Below are 26,962 nucleotides of genomic sequence, written 5' to 3' on the forward strand. Positions count from 1 at the left end.
GGATTTGAACCCAGATCTGCCAAGTTCCCAACTGTACACTGGGGTACCTCACCTCAGTAGGAGAGTAGCTTCATTCAAATTTGCTTTCAACAAAGGGTGCAAACGATTCAACTACTGCATTTTAGAATCTGAGCCTGATCATTTTTCCTGCAGGCCAGCTTTTCTCTTAGGAAAATCCCATTTTGCCTGTTACAGAGACAGCTGTCCCCACAGAAAACCCCGGTGACCCATTAAAATGTTCTTATGAAAACTGCTTCTGGCCAGACCAATAGGAACAAAGTTGGGGATGCAAACTGCGGCCCCTGGTGATGTAAGGAGCTGTTGGCTTTACAGTCTAGTGGGGCTGGGACAGGTATAAATGTTATTAGGCAAAGCCACAGAAATAACAAACCAAATTAAGCTTTAATCTCCAAACCATTGTAAGGATAATGAGTGCACTTTATAATAATTGCCGGAAATGAGAGCAGGGAAGAAAATACTGGAAAAGGCCTCAGTTCCAGTTTCTTCATTTGCAAACCAGGGACTATAGTGCCAACCAAGCCCCTGAGCCTACAGAGGACTGGAATAAAAATGCTTTGCAATTCATGGGCTGGGATCACATTTAAAAGCAAATGTCCTTTACCAGTGGGTAGGCCAGCCTCAGGCTGATCCCTCGCAGTGACCGGGACGACCACAAGAACCATGCCCCCCACTCCTAGGCAGGTTCTGGTACACATTTTTTTCCTTATGCCGGAAATCCAGCTGGCTTATATAATGAGCTTCCCTGCAGCATTCACCTCCAAGCTGAAGGGACCCTGGACAAGTCCCACTTCTGTGGCTGCCACGGCAGGCACTCCCAGCCTTCTGAATTCAGTATACCACCTGACGGTGTCTCCCTGGTCTCTCCTTTCCGGGGTATGTTTGTTTCATCATGTCAATATCCCTAAGTGGAGAGCATTCCCCCACCCCTGGGACTGTCATGTGTAGGAAGTAGAACCTTGACAGGGGGAACTGGGTGCCACTCCTATCCACACCCTCATTTTGGCCTTTGCCTTTCCAGCTCAGAGGAAGAAATATTTACCTGTAAAAGCAGGAGGAAGCAGGCAGAGTGCCCAGGGAAAACCAGAACCACCTCAACAGTTACAGCCACTATGAACATCTGCGTACAAGCATCTGCTTGAATACCTGTTTTCAGTTATCTGGAGTATAATCTAGGAGTGGAATTGCTGAGTCGTAGGATATGATTTTATTTACATAAAATATCCAGAATAGGTAAACGCATAAAGACAAAAAGCTGATTGGTGGTTGCCAGGAAAGGGCAGGATGGGGAGTGACGGCTTAATGGGTGCGAGGTTTTCTTTTTAGATGATGAAAACGTTTTGGAACTTGATTGAAGTGGTAGTTGCTCAATACTGTGTAGGCATTGTCACTGAATGGTACATATCTATTTCTTTGTTTGTTTTTTTTGAGGCAGAGTCTCACTCTGTCGCAGGGCTGGAGTGCAGTGGCCCAGTCTCAGCTCACTGCAACCTCCACTTCCTGGGTTCAAGCGATTCTCCTGCCTCAGCTTCTCAAGTAGCTGGGACTGCAGGTGTGCACCATCACGCCCAGCTAATTTTTGTATTTTTAGCAGAGAAGGAGTTTCAGCATGTTGGCCAGAATGGTCTCCATCTCTGCCCACCTTGGCCTCCCAAGGTGCTGGGATTACAGATGTGAGCCATCCAGCCGGGCCCAAATGGTACATATTTTTAAGGCCTCAGTCACCTGAGACCTGCCTTTCAAGGGAGATGCAATGTGAAGTCAAAGCAACCAAAGCTTAAGAGCCCAGGCCCTGACAGTGAATGCAGTTACAGCCCAGGGCCTGACAGTGAATGCAGTTACAGCCCAGGCCCTGACAGTGAATGCAGTTACAGCCCAGGCCCTGACAGTGAATACAGTTACAGCCCAGGCCCTGACAGTGAATGCAGTTACAGCCCAGGCCCTGACAGTGAATGTAGTTACAGCCCAGGCCCTGACAGTGAATGCAGTTACAGCCCAGGGCCTGACAGTGAATGTAGTTACAGCCCAGGCCCTGACAGTGAATGCAGTTACAGCCCAGGCCCTGACAGTGAATGCAGTTACAGCCCAGGCCCTGACAGTGATGCAGTTACAGCCCAGGGCCTGACAGTGGATGCAGTTACAGCCCAGGCCCTGACAGTGAATGTAGTTACAGCCCAGGCCCTGACAGTGAATGCAGTTACAGCCCAGGCCCTGACAGTGAATACAGTTACAGCCCAGGCCCTGACAGTGGATGCAGTTACAGCCCAGGGCCTGACAGTGAATGCAGTTACAGCCCAGGCCCTGACAGTGGATGCAGTTACAGCCCAGGGCCTGACAGTGAATGCAGTTACAGCCCAGGGCCTGACAGTGGATGCAGTTACAGCCCAGGCCCTGACAGTGGATGCAGTTACAGCCCAGGGCCTGACAGTGAATGCAGTTAGCTACAGCCCAGGCCCTGACAGTGAATGTAGTTACAGCCCAGGCCCTGACAGTGAATGCAGTTACAGCCCAGGCCCTGACAGTGAATGCAGTTACAGCCCAGGGCCTGACAGTGGAGGCAGTTAGTTACAGCCCAGGCCCTGACAGTGATGCAGTTACAGCCCAGGCCCTGACAGTGGATGCAGTTACAGCCCAGGGCCTGACAGTGGATGCAGTTACAGCCCAGGCCCTGACAGTGGATGCAGTTACAGCCCAGGCCCTGACAGTGGATGCAGTTACAGCCCAGGCCCTGACAGTGGATGCAGTTACAGCCCAGGCCCTGACAGTGGATGCAGTTACAGCCCAGGCCCTGACAGTGGATGCAGTTACAGCCCAGGCCCTGACAGTGGATGCAGTTACAGCCCAGGCCCTGACAGTGGATGCAGTTACAGCCCAGGCCCTGACAGTGAATGCAGTTACAGCGCAGGTCCTGACAGTGAATGTAGTTACAGTCCAGGCCCTGACAGTGAATGTAGTTACAGCCCAGGCCCTGACAGTGAATGCAGTTACAGCACAGGGCCTGACAGTGAATGCAGTTAGCTACAGCCCAGGCCCTGACAGTGAATGCAGTTACAGCCCAGGCCCTGACAGTGAATGCAGTTACAGCCCAGGCCCTGACAGTGAATACAGTTACAGCCCAGGCCCTGACAGTGAATGCAGTTACAGCCCAGGCCCTGACAGTGAATGCAGTTACAGCCCAGGCCCTGACAGTGAATGCAGTTACAGCCCAGGCCCTGACAGTGAATGCAGTTACAGCCCAGGCCCTGACAGTGAATGTAGTTACAGCCCAGGGCCTGACAGTGATGCAGTTACAGCCCAGGGCCTGACAGTGGATGCAGTTACAGCCCAGGCCCTGACAGTGGATGCAGTTACAGCCCAGGCCCTGACAGTGAATGCAGTTACAGCCCAGGCCCTGACAGTGATGCAGTTACAGCCCAGGGCCTGACAGTGGATGCAGTTACAGCCCAGGCCCTGACAGTGGATGTAGTTACAGCCCAGGCCCTGACAGTGGATGTAGTTACAGCCCAGGCCCTGACAGTGAATGCAGTTACAGCCCAGGGCCTGACAGTGAATGCAGTTACAGCCCAGGGCCCTGACAGTGAATGCAGTTACAGCCCAGGGCCTGACAGTGAATGTAGTTACAGCCCAGGCCCTGACAGTGAATGCAGTTACAGCCCAGGCCCTGACAGTGAATGCAGTTACAGCCCAGGCCCTGACAGTGAATGCAGTTACAGCCCAGGCCCTGACAGTGAATGTAGTTACAGCCCAGGCCCTGACAGTGAATACAGTTACAGCCCAGGCCCTGACAGTGAATGCAGTTACAGCCCAGGCCCTGACAGTGAATACAGTTACAGCCCAGGCCCTGACAGTGAATGCAGTTACAGCCCAGGCCCTGACAGTGGATGTAGTTACAGCCCAGGCCCTGACAGTGAATGCAGTTACAGCCCAGGCCCTGACAGTGAATGCAGTTACAGCCCAGGCCCTGACAGTGGATGCAGTTACAGCCCAGGCCCTGACAGTGGATGCAGTTACAGCCCAGGCCCTGACAGTGGATGCAGTTACAGCCCAGGCCCTGACAGTGAATGCAGTTACAGCCCAGGCCCTGACAGTGAATGTAGTTACAGCCCAGGGCCTGACAGTGAATACAGTTACAGCCCAGGCCCTGACAGTGAATGCAGTTACAGCCCAGGCCCTGACAGTGAATGCAGTTACAGCCCAGGCCCTGACAGTGAATGCAGTTACAGCCCAGGCCCTGACAGTGAATGTAGTTACAGCCCAGGGCCTGACAGTGGATGCAGTTACAGCCCAGGCCCTGACAGTGAATGCAGTTACAGCCCAGGCCCTGACAGTGAATGCAGTTACAGCCCAGGCCCTGACAGTGAATGCAGTTACAGCCCAGGCCCTGACAGTGAATGCAGTTACAGCCCAGGCCCTGACAGTGAATGTAGTTACAGCCCAGGCCCTGACAGTGAATGTAGTTACAGCCCAGGCCCTGACAGTGAATGCAGTTACAGCCCAGGCCCTGACAGTGGATGCAGTTACAGCCCAGGCCCTGACAGTGGATGCAGTTACAGCCCAAGCCCTGACAGTGAATGCAGTTACAGCCCAGGCCCTGACAGTGAATGCAGTTACAGCCCAGGCCCTGACAGTGAATGCAGTTACAGCCCAGGCCCTGACAGTGGATGCAGTTACAGCCCAGGCCCTGACAGTGAATGCAGTTACAGCCCAGGCCCTGACAGTGGATGCAGTTACAGCCCAGGCCCTGACAGTGAATGCAGTTACAGCCCAGGCCCTGACAGTGAATGCAGTTACAGCCCAGGCCCTGACAGTGAATGTAGTTACAGCCCAGGCCCTGACAGTGAATACAGTTACAGCCCAGGCCCTGACAGTGAATGCAGTTACAGCCCAGGCCCTGACAGTGAATACAGTTACAGCCCAGGCCCTGACAGTGAATGCAGTTACAGCCCAGGCCCTGACAGTGGATGTAGTTACAGCCCAGGCCCTGACAGTGAATGCAGTTACAGCCCAGGCCCTGACAGTGAATGCAGTTACAGCCCAGGCCCTGACAGTGGATGCAGTTACAGCCCAGGCCCTGACAGTGGATGCAGTTACAGCCCAGGCCCTGACAGTGGATGCAGTTACAGCCCAGGCCCTGACAGTGAATGCAGTTACAGCCCAGGCCCTGACAGTGAATGTAGTTACAGCCCAGGGCCTGACAGTGAATACAGTTACAGCCCAGGCCCTGACAGTGAATGCAGTTACAGCCCAGGCCCTGACAGTGAATGCAGTTACAGCCCAGGCCCTGACAGTGAATGCAGTTACAGCCCAGGCCCTGACAGTGAATGTAGTTACAGCCCAGGGCCTGACAGTGAATACAGTTACAGCCCAGGCCCTGACAGTGAATGCAGTTACAGCCCAGGCCCTGACAGTGAATGCAGTTACAGCCCAGGCCCTGACAGTGAATGCAGTTACAGCCCAGGCCCTGACAGTGAATGCAGTTACAGCCCAGGCCCTGACAGTGAATGTAGTTACAGCCCAGGCCCTGACAGTGAATGCAGTTACAGCCCAGGCCCTGACAGTGAATGCAGTTACAGCCCAGGCCCTGACAGTGGATGCAGTTACAGCCCAAGCCCTGACAGTGAATGCAGTTACAGCCCAGGCCCTGACAGTGAATGCAGTTACAGCCCAGGCCCTGACAGTGAATGCAGTTACAGCCCAGGCCCTGACAGTGGATGCAGTTACAGCCCAGGCCCTGACAGTGAATGCAGTTACAGCCCAGGCCCTGACAGTGGATGCAGTTACAGCCCAGGCCCTGACAGTGAATGCAGTTACAGCCCAGGCCCTGACAGTGGATGCAGTTACAGCCCAGGCCCTGACAGTGGATGCAGTTACAGCCCAGGCCCTGACAGTGGATGCAGTTACAGCCCAGGCCCTGACAGTGGATGCAGTTACAGCCCAGGCCCTGACAGTGGATGCAGTTACAGCCCAGGCCCTGACAGTGAATGCAGTTACAGCCCAGGCCCTGACAGTGAATGCAGTTACAGCCCAGGCCCTGACAGTGGATGCAGTTACAGCCCAGGCCCTGACAGTGGAGGCAGTTAGTTACAGCCCAGGCCCTGACAGTGGATGCAGTTACAGCCCAGGCCCTGACAGTGGATGTAGTTACAGCCCAGGCCCTGACAGTGAATGTAGTTACAGCCCAGGCCCTGACAGTGAATGTAGTTATAGCCCAGGGCCTGACAGTGAATGCAGTTACAGCCCAGGCCCTGACAGTGGATGCAGTTACAGCCCAGGGCCTGACAGTGAATGCATTTACAGCACAGTCATCTTCAGGGAGGGAAGGAGGCACCTGGGTAGTTTCAGGATCAAGGAAGTAAAAAATCTCTATACTATTGACATGACCATTGTCCTTTCTTAAAACACAGTAAGTCTTTTAAATCTCTTTCATGAAGCATATTCCCAGCCCTAAGTATAAAATGCTATACAGTATTTCTGATGTATCTCAAAGTTCAGCTAGGCCTAAAGAAGGAGAAAGGCGAGTTTATATGCATTTGTTTGGCCCTTTCAATACTCTCCCTTTAAGAAAAGGGAGAGGCTGTTTTCCTCCCTGGCTGTCTGAGGATAGGCTGCCATCATGAATGACACAGTAACTATCCACAGCAGAAATTTCATGACCAACCGACTACTTCAGAGGAGACAAATGGTCACTGATGTCCTTCACCCCGGGAAGGCAACAGTGCCTGAGACAGGAATTTGGAGAAAACTGGCCAAAATGTACAAGACCTCACGGGATGTCATCTTTGTATTTGGATTGAGAACTCATGTTGGTGATGGCAAGACAGCTGGCTTTGGCATGATTGATGATTCCCTGGATTATGCAAAGCAAAAGGAACCCAAACATAGACATGCAAGGCATGGCCTGCGTGAGAAGAAAAAGCCCTCAAGAAGGCAACAAGAGGAACGCAAGAACCGAATGAAGGAAGTCAGGGGACTGCAAAGGTCAACGTTGGCGCTGGCAAAAAGTGAGCTGCGGATTGGATCACCGCCGCAGGAGTAAAGATGCTGCAATGATGTTGTCTGTGGCCATTGTGGATTTTTCACAAGAAGCTTAATAAACTCAAAACTTTCAAAGAAAAAAAAAAAAGGGAGGGGAGGACATTTTGAATGTGTTTCTATTTGCTTGCAAGGTTTAGTCTCATTATATGCACATATTAAACTTCAGTTACATGATTTTAGTACACATTAATTTACAGTATTTGTTTGTTGCGGAGGAAATTAAATGAGACAAAGCAGTCTCATTTTGGGAGAGTGCTTGAGAATGGTCAGGCTCTGTTAAGGAATAACTTTTAAAAAAGTAGGCTGGGTGTGGTGGCTCACACCTGCAACCCCAGCACTTTGGGAGGTCGGGGTGAGCAGATTACTTGAGGTCAGGAGTTCAAGACCAGCCTGACCAACATAGTGAAACCCTGTCTCTAATAAAAATAAAAATAAAAAATTAGCTGGGCATGGTGGCAGGCACCTGTAATCCCAGCTACTTGGGAGGCTAAGGTGAGAGAATTGCTTGAACCCTGGAGGCAGAGGTTGCAGTGAGTCAAGATTGCACCACTGTACTGCAGCCTGGGGGACAGAGTGAGTCTGTCTCAAAAATAAATAAATAAATAAATAAATAATAAGGTAAGCCAGGTGTGGTGGCACAGACCTTAATCCCACCTACACAGGAGGCTGAAGCCGGAGGATGGCTTAAACCCAGGAGTTAACAGTTACGATTGCACCACTGCACTCTGGTCTGGGTGACAGAGTAAGACCCCATCTCAAAAATAAATAAGCAAATACATAAATAAAAATTATTAGCTGAAAGAATCTTATTTTTAAAAGCATATATAATTGAAATCATTACTTGCATACAGATATAAAGTGATCCCATGTCCAAGATTTTTTTTGACTCATTAACAAGGGACTCCAGCATTTAAACCAGGTAATGTCGTAGCTATTACAAAAGAGAGTTCAAAACAGAACTCAAAATTCCACGCATTTATAGTCAGATGAGAAATGCTGAATGCATTGACAAATGACTGAAAAACTGGCAAAACTGTTCACTGTCCGCAGGGTGATCATCAGCCACATTCCACTGGACACAATTTGCATTCCTATGGACAGGGATTATGACCATTAGTTTCCTACAGGCAAGTATCTATCTCTACAGTTATAAAACAACCTTGTCAAAGATAAAGGCAGAGGGTGGAGCTAGCCAGGACACCCAGTAAATTTCAAAACCAGCCATAGTTTGTTCCTAGATTTCTAAAGTCTGGGTATGCTTCAAATGCACAGCATGAAGCTATGCTGCCCAGAGTGCTCCGTCTAGCCTGCAGGGTGCCGCTGTGTCCCTCCAAGGTTATACAGAAGATAACTTCATCTTGCAGATGAGAAGGCCAATTTCTGCATTTCCCTGTGCTGGGTTGTCAAAGGGCTTTTCTCCCAGCACTGACAAGGTTTCCTATCACCACATGGTGACTTCCCTTTAGTGAGTGGCAAAAACAGGGCTAAAAGGCAGCTAAAACAATTCCCCTTGCCAGTAAAATTTGTTAGGCCCTCTGCTCCTGTTTCTTCACACCCCCTGGTTCATGACCTCTTTCTGATTCCTGCCAGGTGGGTCTTTATCCACATGACCCTGACATTCCTGGGCTCAGCTCTGCCCTGACCTTAGCACCTTGCTTGCTGGGAGAGCCTAATGAGCTGTCGCCCACAGCTGCATCCCTGTATTTACTTGCATTGGTGCTGCCATCCTGGCTGACTCAGCCTGGCTGACCCCTCTGCTCCCCTAGCTGGGCTGGTACCATTATTCTGTTTCCCTGACATTCCCCATCATTCAAATGTTGCTTCCATGAATCCTATCGAGCCAGTGGGTGTGATGGCTCCTGGCTGGGGTAAAATTGTAATCAGCTGTTTGAAACAAAGAGATATATACTAGAGACCCCAAATGAGTTTCTTATCCATGTTAAAAGCCAATTTTCTGAACTTGAAGCTAGGATCTGGATAGAGATCAGAGGCAGAAGGAAGGTGCATAAGGTGAGTACAGAGCCCAGAAAAGAGGCTGCTGCCTAGACTGGGAAGGTGGAGATGATCTGTATGAGTCAAGGTTCTCCAGAGAAATATGGCCAATAGGATGTGTACAGAGAGAGATTTATTTTAAGGAATTTACTTAAGAGATTACAGGGGCTGGCAAATCCAAAACGGAAGGAATGGCCAGCAGGCTGGAGATCCAGGAGGGAGGTGTTGCAGCGTTGCTGCTCCAGTCAGAATCTTGCTGGCGGCAGGAGGGAAGGTCAGCCTTCTGTTCTGTTCAGGCCTTCAACCCATTGGGTGAGGCCCACACACATTATGGAGGGTGACAGCTTTTCTAAAAGTCCTTAGATTTTTAACATGCAACTCATCCCCCAAAAAAACCCTCCCCAAAATGTCCAGAACCATGTTTGATCTGGACACCTTGGCCCAGACAAGTTGACATGTAAAATTAACCATCACACACTCCCAGGACTATAGCCTGAGTCTTAGGAGTCAGCAAGTTAAGAGTCCAGAGTCTTCAGCTGAAAAACAAGGCTGGTATTGGGAGAAGGTAAAGGAAACATGGCTTCAGAGTGGCCAAACAGAAGGGCGGCTAGGGGAATCCAAGCTGAGCCTTATTACGATTACTCTACTCCCCCGTCCTGCTCCTCTAATGACTCTCTCTGCTCCCTAGGGAACCTTGTCACCTGTGCTGCCTCCAGGCTGCTCAAGGAATTTTTATTGCATTCCTAAAAACTGCCAGGAGAGCTCCCTTTGACCTTTCCTAGCTGAACTACTTTTATGGGACCTGGCCATCAGCCCAGGTCTCTGGATTTTCTTCTCTTCACTCCTGTCGGTCACTCTTCATCAGGGGTTTTACCAAGTGGTTACAGGGGAGAGTTCTGGGGCAGGCAGCCCACTCTGCAGCAACCGTGAGAGAATGAGCATTGAACACAGAGGGAGTTCAACCCCACTGGGACCAGTGACTCCCCTGTCTGGGGCTTCAGGGCCTGTGTAGTAAGTTTAATGGTGACCCCCCAAAAGGTATGCTCATAACCCCCACAGCCTGCACATGTTACATTATTTAGCCAAAGAGTCTTTGCAAATATAATTAAGTTAAGGATCTCAAGGTGAGATAATCCTGACATCTAGGCAGATCCTAAATCCAGTGATGAGCTTCCTTGTAAGAGAAGGACAGAGGGACACTTGAGGCAGAGAAGAAAGCCTTGTGAAGATAGAGATAGAGGTTGGAGGTATGCCATCATGAACCACGGAAAGCCTAGAGCCATCAGCAGCTGGAAGGGGCAGGGAATCCCCTAGAGCACTGGACACCTTTGATTTCAGACTTCTGGCCTCCAGAACCGAAAGAGAACGAATTTCTGTGAAGCCGCCAAATCCGTGTTAATTTGTTACAGCAACCTCAGGAAACGAATACACACTGTTGATGGCCCTTTAAAGTTGTCTGAGACACTATGGATCCAGGCTCTTGAGAGTAGTAACAGAAACGCTATCAAGTGGCCAGAGGCAAAGCAAATGCAGTGTCCTCACCGTATAAAGCTGCGTGCAGAGAGAAGCTATATGCATATAGAAGCTATACAGAGCTCCAGTGACATAGAGAAGCCACACGTGTTAGTTTATCCCTTCACCAGGTCTTTACTGAGCGCCCACCATGTGCCACAGCATCATCTTAGGTGCTTATTCCACCATGATGATCAAAACATCCTAGGAGGACGCAGCTTCAAAGTTGATCGTCCCCAGCACCCCTGGGTCCACGTCAATGCTGATCAACACATGAACCATCTGGTGAGCTGTGCTGTGTGCAGTGCTCTGTGCTGCAGCCAGTTGGGTCCGGGGCCGCTCTTTCCCCGGATGAGCCTGGCCTTCTGCTCCAGTTTGCTGCATCGCCCTCCTCTCTTGGCTCTCTGGATCCTCTCCAGGATCATCCATCTGGTCCCCAGAATCCATTCCCAGCCAGAGCCCTTGCTTCCCAGCCCAGCTCGTGGTAGATCCCTTGTGGGAGTTGAGTTTGAATGTCCTAGCATGGAGTCACATGGCCTGAGTTTGATCCCTGGCCTCACCATTTACCAGCTCCGTAAACTTAAAGAAGTATGCATGATTTCTTAGCCTTGATTTCCTCATCTATAAAATGGGAATAATAGTGTCTGCTTCATAGGTTGTTCAATTAAATAAGGTAATGTCTAGCTTTCAATCAATGCTTAATAAATAATAGCTATGATTATGTTAGCAGAAGTGGCCCATTTCTTAATTCTCTGTCTCCCATCAGGAGGCCTGGGGTCTCTTCTGCTCTAACCTGAGAAATTGTGTTTTTCCAATATGAACCAGGAAGTCACCTTTCAGGATGTGTGAGGTGGCCAGGTGCAGTGGCTCACATCTATAACTCTAGGACTTTGGAAGGCCAAGGCAGGAGGATTGCTTGAAGCCAGGAGATCAGCTAGGAGGGAGCCAGGGTCCATGGCTCTGCCACCCTCATGCCCAGACCACTTTGCTCCACACCTGCAGGGACAACGAGAGCTGGACACATGCAATGTTTTTCTCCTACATGTTGAAGAAGGATCAGAACTGGGATTTGGGGATGCTCCTAATTCTCCCCTGTGGGAGTCCCAAGTTTTAAATTCATTAGAAATGACACTTAGGGCCAGGCACGGTGGCTCACACCTGTAATCCCAATACTTTGGGAGGCCAAGGCAGATGGATCACCTGAGGTCAGAAGTTCAAGACCAGCCTGGCCAACATGGCGAAACCCTATCTTTACTAAAAATACAAAAATTAGCTCGACATGGTGGAAGGTGCCTGTAATCCCTGCTACTTGGGAGGCTGAGGCAGGAGAATCTCTCGAACCTGGAAGGCAGAGGTGCAGTGAGCTGAGATCCCACCACTGCTCTCCAGCCTGGGTGACAAGAGCGAAACTACATCTCAAAAAAAAAAAAAAAAAAAAAAGAAATGACACTTAGTACCAAATACCTGCACATGTTCACAGCAGCACTTCTCATAATAGCCAAAAGGTGAACACAACCCAAATGTCCATGAACAGACCAATGGATAAGCAAAAGGCAGTATGTACACTCATTGGAGTATTATTTGGCCATGAAATGGAACAAAGTACTGATACACGCTACAGTTTGGATGAACCTTCGAAACATGACACTAAGTGAAAGAAGGCACACATCAACAGTCCCATATTGTATGATTCCATTTATATAAAATATCCAAAATAAGTTAAATCCATAGACTTGAAAAGCAGATTGGTGAGTGCCAAGGATTGAGGGAGGGGAGAATGAGGAGTAACTGCCTAATGGGTACAGTTTTCTTTTGGGGAGATGAAACCGTTTTAGGGCTAGATAGAGGTGATTGTTACACAACACAGTGAATGTACTATATGCCACTAAATTGTTCACTTTAAAATGCTCGATTTTATGTTATGTAAATTTCACTCAAGTTTCAAAAAAAAATGACACAAACTTCCATCATGAAAGAACTCAAAACCTAAATACATTAATTCTGCCCTCTCCTCCGCATGTCTGATTCTGATCCTTTGCTTATTGCCAAGGGAAAAGAAAGAGGCTGCAAATTTGGAGCCCATGCAATGACTTATCCTTTAATGGGGATTATTATGAAAAGAGCCAACCAAAAACCCAGGTCAGGTCATCTGCAAACGATGTACTTGATTTCAAAAGCAATTTGTTCTAAGTTATGGTATCTTTCTTGCATTTGATTAAAGCTTTCATTCCAGAAATATTAGTGTTTTTTAATACCTCCCCCACACCAACTGTAAGATCTCATAGCAGCTTTCTGGGCTTGCAGCGAGCCCTTGATTCTTTCAGAACATGGTTGGCCGAAGTCTTGAGTGTCTGTCCCTGCTCGACATATGGAAAGAAAATCACTCTTCCCACTGCTGTACCCATTCTCTAAAAGGTCTTTCCAAAAGATATTCCTAGTAGCAATTATGCAAATGTGTAGAATAAGGTAATGCTACATTTAGAGAAACTAGCTCTATGTCAGATGGCACAAATGCCACAAACTCCAATTCAGTTCTGTGGTTGCCTGACAGCAATGATTCCCCTATGCTCTCAGATCAAATCCCCCCTCACCTATCTCTCAGTGTGATTAGTCCAGAGCTGGTAGGGAAGTTTGTCAATGTCAGGGATCTAGGCTTCTTCCAGATGGTTTGTCTACTCACCCTAAGATTCTGTCCTTACCCACACAGTCCAAGATGAATCCATATCACTTCTACTCTCTGACCGGCAGTAAAGGGGAAAGAGAAACCATGAAGGATCCCATTCATTTTAAGGACCCGACCTGGGAACTTCACACTTCACTCCAGCTGATATCCCATTAGTCAGAATCAAGCTACGTTATCACATCCATCTGCAAGGGAAGCTAGTCATGCACCCAGCTTTAACTTCTATCACTGTGGAAAGACAGGAGAATGGATTCTGGGAAAGACAATAGGATTCAGACCCACAGCCCAATCAGTGTTCCCTTCTCACCCATCTCCCCAGTCTCTTTGCTGTCATTCAAAATGAGGTGTTAATATCCCACCTCTGAGCCTTTACTCAAGCTCTTCAGATTGTAGAATGTTCTATCCACTTCTCCATACCCATCCTGCCTTCATCATTCCCTCAGATCTCATCTGTTCCTCAAAACCTTCCCTGAACAACCCCAATTCATAACGACTTTCTCCAGAGCATTCCTTGGCCTTGAAGTTTTCTTTATACGCAGGCTGTTCTATGTAGTTAAGTCTTCATTTCAGACCTAAGCAGGAAGTTTCCGGAGAACAGGATCCTCACTGTATGCTGAATAATTTAGGACAATATTCTTATTTAATTACGGTATTTTCTGTATATTTAATCTTTCCTGTTACACACACACACACATTTCACAACTCAAGAAATGAGTTTTCTCATTCATTTGTTTACTGGGCAACTTTCCATCAATGTTACCTGTACTGTTTTCAGAATTAAATAGGATAGTTCTCGCTTCGGCAGCACATATACTAAAATTGGAACAATACAGAGAAGATTAGCGTGGCCCCTGCACAAGGATGACACGCAAATTCGTAAAGCGTTCCATATTTTAAAAATACAGTAAATTAAACAAAATTTTAATTAAATAGGATTAGCATAATCTAAGCACTTAGCAAAAGATCTGGCAGTGTAAATAAATGTTAAGAGAGAAAAAAGTCAAGGACAAAATATAAACGTAAGCTTAGAGCTAAAGTGCTTAAAGCCTGCTGCCGTGGGAAAAGCAAAGATTCTGGTATTCGACTTTCTGCTTTGAACTTTGGCTCTGCTCACTAGTGACTGTTGCAGAGTATTAAAGAAATGGACTGTGTGCTTGCCATTATCTGTTCTCTCTCGGTTCTGTGCATACCTTTCTGTATTCCAATTTGGAATGTGAGGGCTCGGAGTCTGAAAATTACATTTTCCAAATTCCCTTGCTGGTCTATTTCCAGTTTGGGTCTGCAATTGGAAGGCACAACTGGGAGATTAGAAGGCAGAAGGAGAGAAGAAAGGACTCTTCTTCCACCTTCTTTTAGACGGCTGTAACTCTAGTATCTCTCGACACAACTAGCCTCAGGGTTAAGCCACTCTCCCATCAACAGCCACACAGTGTCCCCTTGGCAGTGCCACTACCAGATACCCAATGGTCCTGCAGCAGCCCAGCTCCTAAGATGTTGACCCTACCTCTGTATTCCTATGTTCTAACCGTGCCTCTTTCTTTTGCTCCTCTAGCTCTAAGATTGCTTCCTGTACTTACCAATCTCCCTGCCCCTTTTTGGTTGTTCCAACACCTGTGAAATCCACTTACTGTATTAAATACCCTCTGGTTGAAGTACTTGGCATGATTTCCATTTTTCCTGACTGGATTTTGACTGATACAGTGTGCAATGCACTAAATACATTTCAAATGCTCAACAAATATTGATTCTCCCTTAGGTGAAAAAAGAATACATAAAGAGAGTAAAGATATATTAATTTTACTTTTTAAATGATCACGTCTTTTCAGAGTTCTTGAGTTTTTTTCCACAGGCTCCCGGTACTCCACAAAGACCACTGGTTCTCAGACTTATGCATGTATCAGCATCAACTGTGAGATCCTCAAGATGCTCAGGCTCACCAAGGGCCTGAATTTCAAGGGATGAGGCTGATTTGCATGCATTTCAAATAAGTTCTCAAGGTAATTGTTATTTGTGCTAAAATTTTAGGATCTCTTGTTTAAATAGCCCATAATAAATTCCAACCTGGACAACATGACTACATTAGTCCATTCTCACATTGCTACAAACAACCACCTGAGACCTGGTAATTTATGAAGAAAAGAGGTTTAATTGACTCACAGTTCCATTGGCTACACAGGAAGCATGTTAGGAGGCCTCAGGAAATTTACAATCATGGCAGAAGGACAAAGGGGAAGTGCTACACACTCTTAAAGCAATCAGATCTCATGAGAACTCATTTGCTATCACAAGAGCAGCAAGGGAGAAGTCCATTCCAATAAGTCAATCACCTCCCACCAGGCCCCTTCTCCAACACATGGGAATTACAACTCAACATGAGATTTGGGTGAGAACACAGAGCCAAACCGTATCAATGACAAAACCCGTCTCTATGAAAAATTAGCTGGTGGTGGTGGCACATACCTGTAGATTGAGATGGGAGGATCACCTGAGCCTAAGAGGTCAAGGCTGCAATGAGCTGTGATTATGTACTGCACTCCAGCCTGGGTAACAGAGTGAGACCTTATCTCAAAAAAAGGAACATAATAGATTCTAATCTAATCTAATAGATTAATCTAATAGATTAATGAGTATGATTTCTTAGTGCCTCATTTACCTGTGAGGCACTAAGAAATCACACTCATTAATCTATTATGAGTTACCTGCTCATTAGCGTCTCAATAAATGCTGGTTAGGCATGGTGACTCATGGTTGTAATTTTAGCACTTTTTAAAAATATTCCTTTTAAAAAATTTGGGACAGAGTGTTGCTGTCATCCAGGTTGGAGTCCAGTGGCACAATCTCTGTTCACTGCAACCTCTGCCTCCTGGGTTTAAGTGATTCTTGTGCCTCAGCCTCCTAAGAAGCTGGAATTACAGATGAGCACCACCACACCTGGCTAATTTTTGTATTTTTAGTAAGGATGGAGTTTCACCATACTGGCCAGGCTGGTCTCAAACTCCTGGACTCAAGTGATCTATGCACCTTGGCCTCCCAAAGTGCTGGAATTATAGGTGTGAGCCACCATGTCTGGCTCAATCCTAGCACTTTGAGAGGTCAGGGTGGGAGGACTGCTTGAGGACAGGGCAATATAGCAAGACTCCATCTCTACGAAACAAAAAAGATTTAGCCAGGCATGGTAATGTCACCTGTAGTCCTGGTCAGTCAGGAGGCTGAGGCAGCTGGATCACTTGAACCCTAGAGTTTGAGGTTACAATGAACTATGATCATGCCACTGCAACAGATCAGCCTGAGCAACAGAGCAAGACCCAGTCTCTAATAAATAAATAAATGTATGTTGTTTGATAATGACGCTGAATGCTGAGGCTATCCTAAATACCATTGAACAGTTCCTAGTTTTAGTGACGTCAAGTTCAAACCAACCTTGAGCTGGTTTACTACCATGGTACTAGATATTTCTTGGCTCCATTCTAGATGTGAGGGGCAGAGAAAATGCTTGTGGATTGTAAGTGACAGAATCAAGACTTGATCTGTTGGAGTTAAGGGAAGCACCAAGAAAAATTAGCTTCTCAACCCCAAAGCCTACACCACCCAGAGATAATTCAAGCTTCGTGATGGCAGAACCAGTGGGAGGACAAAAAGAAGATGTTACAAACATTTACCACAGCATCTGTCCCGTTGGCTACTCTTACCTCTTTCCCTTCTGTTATTCTGTCTACACTCACCTAATGTAAGGAAAGCCTCAAACCCCTAACAATAGAGCTCCTTTAAGCCCAGGTTTCTCTCACCCATCCCCCATACCAATGTTCCTAAATCCAAATCAGAAGCCTATGAAAAGCCCTTCAGGGGAGGAGTGAATACCTAAGGAGAGTATGTCTTCACAAGAGAGTCGAGATACTAAATTATCATGAAATTTTGCAATGATTGTTGTACCAAATGAGACACGGTGTCATTCGTGGGCTTCTGAATTCCATCTCAGCTGAGAAACTCGCGGCAGCCAACAAAGTGTAAGGGAAGAAGGCTGAGCCCGGGAGGGGTTCGTGCAACATGCCGGGTGACTTCAGGCAGTAGGACTGCCTTATTCATTATTCGAGCAAATACATCAGAGTTCACACATTCACGTGGTGCTTTGTACACCCTTCTACACTGCCTTACTCACTACATTTAAAAATCCCTCCTAGAGCCTGCTATGGATTTTTTGAAGTAATTCTCCTTAGCGTCAAATCTTCCTCCTTGAGTGGATTTGATTATTTGGAAACAATTGAAATTATTTGAAAGTAAATCTGGTGACCAAAATATGCGATCAAACTGGGAATTACCATTACAGTATTTGGTCAAACCTGGCTGAAGCCAAAGGAAACCAAGCGTGGAGGGGAGTGTAAACTAGTTGTAAATACTATTTTCCAAGAGAAAATGCAAGCATTTAGATAATATTCGAGAGATGTTATAGTCTTCCAAGATGACTGTGTTAAAGGACAGCTCTCATTCTGAGTGAATAGATTACATATATGTGGGTTTAAAGAAAAATTAACATAACTTTATAATCTTATAATCACATAATATATTTTGTGATTATAATATTACATATTTTATTTTGGAAATATTTCAGAAAAATCTATCAGCAAATCTGTTCCTCAATTACTGATTTTCTCTGTAATCCTGAATTAGTTGCTTAAACTAACTGAGCATTGCTTTCTTATCTGTGTATGGGCGTAACAATACTACCCCAACGGAGCAATTGAAAAAATTAAAAGAAATAGTATGTGCAGTGCCTAATGCAGGACCTGGGCCTAAAGCTGACACTCCATAAAGGCTACTAGTACTAATGTAAACATCATTTTATCAATGTGTGGAAGTGGTGTCCAAGAACACCTGCTCTATCAACCATTCTTACAAGGTACAGATTCAGATGTATCTATTCAGATGAACCAGAGAGCTGAACCTGCAGCAGCCCATAATGAGTTTTAATCAGAGCAGAGAGGAGCCAATGACAGCTGTATTAGTACATTCTCATGCTGCTGTGAAGAAATACCTGAGACTGGATAATTTATTTTAAAAAAGAGAGAGATTTAATTGATTCACAGTACCACATGGCTGGGGAGGCCTCAGGAAACTTACAGTCATGGCAGAAGGCACCTCTTCACGGGTGGCAGGAGAGAGAATGAGTGCCAAGCAAATGGGGAAAAGCTCCTTATAAAACCATCAGATATGGTGATAACTCACTATCATGAGAATAGTATGGGTGAACCACCCCCGTGATTCAGTTCTCTCCACCTGGTTCTCCCCTTGACACATGGGAACTATTACAAATCAAGATGAGATTTTGTGCGGGGACACAGCCAAACCGTATTAGTAGCACACTGGAAATTCCTCTTCTCTTGGTTCACCTACACAAAATGGGGAAAGTTGCATCATCTCAAAGCATGCCAGTATGTTAGGATGTTACAATACCTCAGTTACCCACCAGCACTAAGGAATATGGTTCGGCACAGATAACCAAAAACTTCCCTTGAGAACCAGTACTTTTCCCAACGTTGTAATCATTTCTGAAGGTGGGAGGTAATCACTGTAAAACACAGCATTTACCTCTCTATATTTTAAAGCAAAGAACGTAATTTAACCTTTCTGTTTAATCCAGGATCATCATTATGAACATGTGTGGCAGCATGGAGGGGTATTATGAACACTGTGAACATGTGCTGCAGCATGGAGGGGTATTATGAACACTGTGAACATGTGCTGCAGCATGGAGAGGTATTATGAACACTGTGAACATGTGCTGCAGCATGGAGGGGTATTATGAACACTGTGAACATGTGCTGCATGATGGAGGGGTATTATGAACACTGTGAACATGTGCTGCATGATGGAGGAGTATTATGAACACTGTGAACATGTGCTGCAGCATGGAGGGGTATTATGAACACTGTGAGCATGTGCTGCAGCATGGAGGGGTATTATGAACACTGTGAGCATGTGCTGCAGCATGGAGGGGTATTATGAACACTGTGAGCATGTGCTGCATGATGGAGGGGTATTATGAACACTGTGAACATGTGTGGCAGCATGGAGGGGTATTATGAACACTGTGAACATGTGCTGCATGATGGAGGGGTATTATGAACACTGTGAACATGTGCTGCAGCATGGAGGGGTATTATGAACACTGTGAGCATGTGCTGCATGATGGAGGGGTTTTATGAACACTGTGAGCATGTGCTGCATGATGGAGGGGTATTATGAACACTGTGAAAATGTGCTGCATGATGGAGGGGTATTATGAACACTGAGAGCATGTGCTGCATGATGGACGGGTATTATGAACACTGTGAGCATGTGCTCCATGATGGAGGGGTATTATGAACACTGTGAACATGTGCTGCATGATGGAGGGCTATTATGAACACTGTGACCATGTGCTGCATGATGGAGGGCTATTATGAACACTGTGAGCATGTGCTGCATGATGGAGGGGTATTATGAACATTATGAACATGTGCTGCAGCATGGAGGGGTATTATGAACACTGTGAACATGTGCTGCATGATGGAGGGGTATTATGAACACTGTGAACATGTGCTGCATGATGGAGGGGTATTATGAACACTGTGAACATGTGCTGCATGATGGAGGGGTATTATGAACACTGTGAACATGTGCCGCATGATGGAGGGGTATTATGAACACTGTGAACATGTGCTGCATGATGGAGGGGTATTATGAACACTGTGAACATGTGCCGCATGATGGAGGGGTATTATGAACACTGTGAACATGTGCTGCAGCATGGAGGGGTATTATGAACACTGTGAACATGTGCTGCATGATGGAGGGGTATTATGAACACTGTGAACATGTGCCGCATGATGGAGGGGTATTATGAACACTGTGAACATGTGCTGCAGCATGGAGGGGTATTATGAACACTGTGAACATGTGCTGCCTGATGGAGGGGTGGCTCAGGACTGGGCCTACTTTTTGGTTTCTGCCTTTTCATTCGTTGATGTCAGGCAGTGTCTGGATATCACAGTCTTAAGATGTAACATGTTTGCCAACCTTGGACACAGGCAGCCTCTCAGAAACCACCAATGTTCATGACAGTGACCATATTCTAGTTAAAGACATGCAGTGTTTTGTAGGTGGACCTAGAGTGAGAACCGACTTCAGATTTCACCTTGAGCAAACCACTGTACCGGACCTCAGCTTCCTCATGTATTCAATGGGAATAAAATAGTGCCTGCCTCACAGGGGGGTCAGAAGTTTCAAACAAGAAAATAGACATTAAATGCTTAGCAGCCACTGGCAGAGAACGAATGCTCAATAAATATTTACTACTACTATTGTTATTACTATTATTATTACTACTAGCAGGCAAGGTCTCCAGAAAAGTCAGGCTTCTCTACCACAGGCCTCCTAAACACCCACCCTTTCTGGGTCTCTCTTTTTCCAACTGTTAAGTAAAGCTGATAGAAGGAATTGCCGGCACAGAAAGTGACTAAAGCCCTCTCCCTTTTTCCCCCCATCATAATCTGGTGGGTTACAGAGATGAGAATTTGAGCCAAAGGTGAATGCAATCATCCTGTCAAAAGCTAAGCCCACGCTTTGGGAGGCCAAAGTGAAAGGATCACTTGAGCACAGGAGTTTGAGACCAGACAGATTAACATGATGACATCCCATCTCTACCAAAAAAAAAAAAAAAAATTAGCCCAGCAGGCAGGGTGTGGTGGCTCACGCCTGTAATCCCAGCAATTTGTGAGGCTGAGGCAGGTGGATTGCTTGAGCTCAGGAGTTTGAAACCAACCTGGGCAACCTAGAGAAACCTCATCTCCACAAAAAATTTAAAGAATTAAAAATTAGCTGGGCATTGTGGCATGTGCTTATAGTCCCAGCTACTTGAGAGGCTGCGGTGGGGAGGACAGCTTGAATCCAGGAGGCAGAGGTTACAGTGAGCTGAGATTGCACCACTGCACTCCAGCCTGGACAGTAGAGCAAGACCTTGTCTCAGAAAATAAAAACTATCCAAGTGTGGTGGGTGGGGGTACACATATTTAGTCCCAGCTACTAGGAAGGCTGAGGCAGGAGGATTGCTTAAGCCCGAAAGGTCAAGGCTGCAGTGAGTCATGGTGGTAACGCTGCACTCCAGCCTGGCTGACAGACCTGTCTTAAAAAAAAAAGCCAAGCCAATTATTCTCATAAGGGTCAAGTTTCTTTACATTGACTTAATGGCCATCCAGACCAGCCATATCTACACCTGGGTGAGGTGTGCAGGCAGAGATGTCAGCGTGGGAGTGGGTTGCAGGGACCAAACATCAATGCCAGATCAAGTCGTCAGGCTTGGCTGGTGATCCTTGGTGGCAGAAGGGCAGAAGGTCCCCAGAGCCTCTCGTCTGTCACCATTTGTGGCACTAAATAGAAATGTGCTACAGAGCCATGGCTCCGGTGAGGATTTGGGAGGCTACACAGCTCTCCAAGTGGTGATTTTCTAGCTTGTGTATCCTGTTGGGGGTTAATTAGCCTCCTCAAGGGTATACTATTCTGGCTGTCTCATCACTAGGGGATATAATTTAAGGTCACTCTGAAGTGAAGTGAAGACAGCAATAACAGCTGCAGCCTTCGTTGCGTCGAGTTTGGGAGCTGCTGCGCAGACCCCAGCCCCACCCTGCATCACGTGCAAGAGGTATTAATAAACCCACAATGGGCGCTTGAATCGGTGGACAGGTGTCTTCACTGAGCATGTACCATGGGTTAGGGCTCAAGCCCTGTATCATCTTCACTACGAACACAGGCTTTCCCCAGGGACTCACCACTTCCCACATAACATTCCCAAGGTAAGTGCCAAATTTGGGACCATGATAATCTTTTTTTTTTTTTTTTTTTGAGACAGAGCCTTATCTTTCACCCAAGCTGGAATGCAATGGCACAATCTCAGCTCACTGCAACCTCCGCCTCCCGAGTTCAAGAGATTCTCCTGCCTCAGCCTCCTGAGTAGCTGGGACTACAGGCACACACCACCACGCCCAGCTAATTTTTGTATTATTAGTAGAGACGGGGTTTCGCCATATTGGCCAGGATGGTCTTGAACTCCTGACCTCATGATCTTCCACCTCAGCCTCCCAAAGTGCTGGGATTACAGGCATGAGCCACCACACCCAGCCAGCCAATCTTTTTATTTTTTATAGCTCCAAACCAGATCTCTTTGCCCCAAACCTACACACTCTCTATTTCCACATCTGCAGCTATAGTTCACTTTGCCAGTAGTGCTTTGCTGTAACGCTGGGCACGAATTAAGTTTTTTTTAAAGCAAGTCATATTTCAAATGCACTAGGTGACTCTGAAATTCTATTCGTTCTCTGTTGCTGTGTAACAAATTAACCCCAGCGCAGTAGGTTAACACAATCCTAAGGATGCGTTATCCTCACAATGGCTGTGGGACAGGAATTCAGGAGTGCCTTCTATGGGTGGTCCTGGTTTGGAGACTCTGATGAGGTTACAGTCAAGTCGTCGGCTAAGGCTGCAGCCATCTGGGGGCACTGCTTTCAAAACGGCTCACTCACACAGCTTCACTGCCTCCCCATGAGGGCCTCTGAAGGTTCCTGAGTGTCCTCACAGGGCTGCTGACATCCTCCACTTGCTCGTGGGAGAGCAAGCCAGACCAACACTGTCCTTTTTATGACCCAGCCTCAGAAGTCACACAGGATGGCTTCTGCCACATTCTACTCACTGGAAAGGAGTCAGTCACTCAGGTCAGCTCACATTCAGGGAGAGGGAATTACCTCTACTTTTAAAAGGAGCAGTGTCACAGGATTTGTGAACATGTTTTAAAAGAACCAGACACTGGGGGATCCTTCATTTAGGATATGAGTGAATCCTTCATTTACTTAACAAGTATTTCTTGAGCACCTCCTACACACCCACACTGCTCTAGACGCTTGGAATACATCCTGGACGAAACTGGCAAAAGTCTCAGCCTGCCCCTGTGGAATTATATTCTAGTGGAGAGACAGAAAATAAACAAAAAGCATGAAAAGTACATTTTAGTCTGTGTTGCAGGTTCAAGTGCACTGGGGAAGGGAAAGACCAGGGTAAGAATCCTGGAGTCAGGTTATACTTTAAACTGGGTGGTCAGACTTGTCCTCTGAGAAGAGCGGAGAGCAGCAGAAGGCCGTCTGGAGCAGTCATGGGCCATGTTGTACAGCTTCTGCCCAGGCAAGGAATGACCACTGGGCCCAGCAGTTCCCTCTGAACGCTGGTCATCATTCCCATGCTCCCTGCTCTGTGCAGATGGGGAGAGAGGTTTCTCTGGTGTTCACTGGAGAGCTGCCAGCATTCCCTATTCCAGATCACCTGGAGGAGAAAGCTCCCCTGTGGCCGTCCTCAGCTGCGTGGCCCACATGACTGCTCAGAGGCAGCTGCTATGCACACCGAGGCCTCTGCTGGGGGGGCCTGTGCCCCCAACACCGTGCATCCAAGGGAGAAAGACACACAATTCTCTCAGCCCTAAAGAGGTCCCATAGGGAGGAGCAGTACTTTTGCCACGATGAGTGTGTAATTTAGTACTTAAATCAATCACAGCGTTTCTATGACTGTGGCCAGCTACCCGCCACACCCCAACAGGAGCTGCCTGCCCCAGGGAACAACAGAATTTCGAAGATCCCTGAGTCGTGAAAGGGAAAGGGAGGGAATTGGAAGACATTCCAGACTTGGGTGCGGCCAGAGGAGTCAGCACACTGCTGGACTTGGAGAATCTTTCAGGAAACACTAGCTGATGGGAGGGGATGGCGGGCAAGCTGGGGGAGCTAGGATGAAGCACTGTGGGGTGAGTTCAGGGGTGAGGAGCAGGGGCAGCACCCAGTTCTAATTCAGCCATCCAGGCACACCCGGAGGGTCTCAGGACAGGTGGTAAAAGTGGCTCTCGTTTACACATGAGCTGCGTGAATCCTCTCCAATGCGGTGGTTACTGACCTGAAGAATGTGGTGATTAAGACAGCTGGGACAAAGGCCACCCCTCGATTTCCTGTGCATTGTACCTAACGGAGAAGGACCCTAACCCAAGGGGAGAGAGAGTACAGGTGCACTGGCTGACCGAGGCATTGGCTACAGGGTCAAGGGAGGTCTGTGCATGCATGTAGCGAGCGCTGGTACCCTGGTGTGGTTGCCCAGTCCAGCTCAGCAATCCTTTGCCCAAAAACAGCTGTGGTGAGAGAATGAATGAGAATCCTTTATCCTTGGAACTGCTGTAGGCAGCAGGTGCGGAGCATGAGAGCAAGTGCCAATCCCAAGGATGACTGATGGGGACACGAAGGAGCCCTGTATAGCAGAGTTACATCTGTAGCTGTGTTTTAAGCCCGTGGAGCCAGAAGGTCAGCAGCACAACGTGCAGAAGCTGATTTTCCCATGGAGTACACTCAGCCCCACTCAGAAAGCGATGCTGCCTGATGGTTACAATGCAGAGGCTGGGTTGGGGTGGACACAACCAGATTTGTATCCTGGTTATGCCACTGACAAGCTGTATCTCAGAGACGTCTCTTATCCTCTCTTCAGTCTCAGCTTCCTTACCTGTAGTGGGAGAGAGCAATTCCCACCCCACAGAGCTGCTAAGAAAGTAAATGAGGTAAAATACTTCACATAGATCCCAGCCCCGGGGAAGGAGTCAGCAAATCGTTGCTATTTTTATTGTTGCTATTTTTACAAACGTTGTGGAGGGACAGCCGCTGCGGAGCTTTGTTTGGTTTTGTTGCCCAGCATTTCTTGCTTTGGAGAAACAGCTCCTCAACACCCCCTCACACATATACATGGTTCCCGTACATGGTTCCTGGCTAATCCCAGGACTTGGACCCCTGCTGACAAGGGACAGGCAAGTGACCAAGCTGGCTAATGAAAATCTCTCTCCCAAGGACTGGAACCCTAAACGCAGACAGACACACAGGAAGTTAGCTGGCGCTGAGTCATCCTGGGACAGGGAATTCCACGCAGTGCCCGGAGCTGCTCCTCTTCATCCGACACAGGGTGTGGTAGCCAACTCGCTTTCCCAGAGTTTGAGCTTGGCCAGTACCCCCCAAAAGCCCCTCATTAGCATCGGTAGTCAGAGCCCTGTTTTACTGTTTGCGGCCAAGTGTCCCTGCCTAACAAAACAGCCCTAGGATAGACGCCTCTACAAAGATGGCATCCAGTCATCCAGTGGGGGCCAGGGACTCAGAGGTGGGGGAGGGTGCAACCTTCCCACTTCCTCTCTGCCCTCTTCACAGGCCATCATGAGGGCTTCTCTGGCACTCTTTTTAAAATGTATTTAATTTTTTTTATCTTGGTAATATTCTTGGTAATAATTTTTTTAGTTGTGAGAGTCAAGTAGTAATAAAAAAAGTTGGAGGCTGGGCATGGTGGCTCATGCCTATAATCCCAGCACTTCAGAAGCCCAAAGTGGGAGGATGGCTTGAGTCCAGGAGTTCAAGAGCAGCCTGGGCAACATAGGGAGAGCTGGTCTCTACAAAAAAATGTTTTTAACTAGCCTGGTGTAGTCCCAGCTACTTGGGAGGCTGAGGTGGGAGGATCACCTGAGCCCAGGAGGTCGAGGCTACAGTGACTCATGATCACAACACTGTACTCCAGCCTGGGCAACAAAGTGAGACCCTGACTCAAAAAGGAAAAAAAGAACAAGAAGAAGAAAGTTGGAATACCTGGGTAAACATCTGGAAAAGATGACACTAGATCAATATATGAGGATAAATTCCAAATTGATTAAATATTTAAATGTAGAAAATGAAAACTTAGTCACTGGAAGAAAACACAGATGAATGATTTTATAACTTTTGAGTGGATAGTGTCTTTCTAATTATGACTCAAAATCCAGAATCTATAAAAGAAATTATTTATAACTATGACTACATATTAATTGAAAACTTAGCAGAAAACAGTAGCAAAGACAAATGACAAACAAAAAACAATTGCAACACAAAAGATTAATTTTTTTCTAAAATATAAAGAGCTCATAGAAATCAACAAGAAAATAGCCAAAAAACCCAGTAGGAATGTAAACAAAGGACATAATAAAAGAGTTCAGAGAAAAGGAAATGTAAAGGGCTCTTAAACATTGAAAAGATTCTTAACCTCACTCATAATACAGAGAGAGATTTTCCTCATCCACCAGATTGGCAAAAACTCCAAAGTTTGACAACACACTCTTCTGATGAGGCTATGGGAAAATACTCACTCTCATACAATTCTGGTGGGAGAATAAGATGGTATGACCCCTATAGAGAGCAATTAGGCAATATCTATCAAAAGTACACTTGTTTGCCCTTTAACCTTTGAAAATTAATCTTATAGCTATATTGGCACACAAACAAAATAGCATGTGTATAAGGTTATTCGTTTCAGCACTGTTGGTATCAGGGAAAGACTGAAAACACACCAAGAGACTAGTTTAAAAAAAAAAAAAGCCAATGATTTGTTTACATGTTTTAAAAATCCATCCCCTGCTCCAGCTCATTTTTGGTTTTCAATTTAAGCATTATCTACTGCTTTTTTTTTTTTTGAGACAATCTTGCTCTGTCACCAGTCTGGAGTGCAGTGATGCGATCTCGGCTCACTGCAACCTCCACCTCCCGGGTTCAAGAAATTCTCCTGCCTCAGCCTCCCGAGAAGCTGGGACTACAGGCACATGCCACCATGTCCAGCTAATTTTTGTATTTTTAGTAGAGATGGGGTTTCACCATGTTGGCCAGGATG

The 26,962-nt window shown here is 46.9% G+C and overlaps 1 non-coding gene across 1 annotated transcript; it reads left to right on the plus strand.

Annotated features, from left to right (window-relative positions):
* Positions 1 to 14,029: 14,029 nt before the first annotated feature.
* Positions 14,030 to 14,136, plus strand: LOC118148645 (U6 spliceosomal RNA). The gene has a single exon (XR_004735566.1). It is a non-coding gene; the product is annotated as a U6 spliceosomal RNA (small nuclear RNA).
* Positions 14,137 to 26,962: the final 12,826 nt, after the last annotated feature.

This window comes from Callithrix jacchus, chromosome 16 (assembly GCF_049354715.1).
Source record: "Callithrix jacchus isolate 240 chromosome 16, calJac240_pri, whole genome shotgun sequence".
Lineage (NCBI taxonomy): Eukaryota > Metazoa > Chordata > Mammalia > Primates > Cebidae > Callithrix > Callithrix jacchus.